Here is a 1,428-nt window from a genome sequence, read left to right on the forward strand (position 1 = left end):
CACAAACAAACAGTTCTCTTCTGATGTGGTTACCTGGACAACAGGAGGGAATGTTGAAATGTGTTTGTGTGTTTGTGTGTGTGTGTGAGAGTGTGGTACAACGACAAACAGGAAGTGACACACACACACAGACAATATCAAACACACACACACACATACACACACACCTGTTGTGGCAACATCATAGAGACAGTACAGTCATCAGGATGGTTCCTATGACGACGGGACCCTAGTATTGACCTCTGCCCTCTCCCTGCTCTCTCCCGTTTCCTGAATCTCTTTATGTGAGAGGTCTGTGATGTCATGCCATGGTTCCACCGTCTCTATGGCAACGGATGGAGCGGAATCAGGATGTAATGACGGAGGAGCTGAAGAAATGAGTGTTTCAAGAGGTAGAAGAAGTAACTCAGAACATCAGTGTGTGTGCATGTGTGTGTGTGTATGTGTGTGCGTGTGTGCATGTGTGCGCGTGTGTGCATGTGTGCGTGCTTGTGTGAGTGTGCGTGTGCATATCTCTCCCCCTCTCTCTTCACAGCCTGTATGTTTCGTTGGCTAGCTCCTTAGCTCCTTAGCTCCCTAGCTCCCTTGCTCCCTAGCTCCTAGCTCGTTAGCAGCAGACTAAATGAGGATTGAGTTAACGGGTGTTCCTCATTAAACACAAGGCTCCCCGGGTCTCAACAAGATTCAGCTGCTCCTTGTGTCAGATCACAGCTAGAGGCTGGGTGGGGTTAGTGATACTGGGTGGGGTTAGTGATACTGGGTGGGGTTAGTGATACTGGGTGGGGTTAATGATACTGGGTGGGGTTAGTGATACTGGGTGGGGTTAGTGATACTGGGTGGGGTTAGTGATACTGGGTGGTGCTAGTGATACTGGGTGGGGTTAGTAATACTGGGTGGGGTTAATGATACTGGGTGGGGTTAGTGATACTGGGTGGGGTTAGGCAGGGTGGGGTTAATGATACTGGGTGGTGTTAGTGATACTGGGTGGGGTTAGTGTTATTGGGTGGGGTTAGTGATACTGGGTGGGGTTAGTGATACTGATTATGTGAAGGTGGGTGGGGTTAGGGTGGTGTCTTGCAGGACTAAGGAGGGGTGGTCGTTAAACAGGAAGTAGATAACGGCTCCTGGGGGACAGACAGGAAGTAACTGTTCGGCGTGGAGTTCATATTATTTAGGACCCTGTAAACCAGGCTCCTAAAGGAGAAGGAGGAGGAGGAGGAGAGGGGAGGAAGAGGAGGTGAGGTGGAGAGTCGGAGAGGGGGAGAGGGGGGAGATTTCACAGCTGATTTTCCGCTCCCAGGACAGAATCTCTCATCCCATAATATTGTTGTTCTGTGAGCGGCCTCAGCTGTCGGCTTTGTTCACACTCATGATCAGACGGCTGGATATTCAGCCAAGTCGTAAAAACACCAACTCTGATGTCATTAT

Source organism: Pollachius pollachius (genome assembly GCF_949987615.1).
Source record: "Pollachius pollachius genome assembly, chromosome: 16".
Classification (NCBI taxonomy): domain Eukaryota; kingdom Metazoa; phylum Chordata; class Actinopteri; order Gadiformes; family Gadidae; genus Pollachius; species Pollachius pollachius.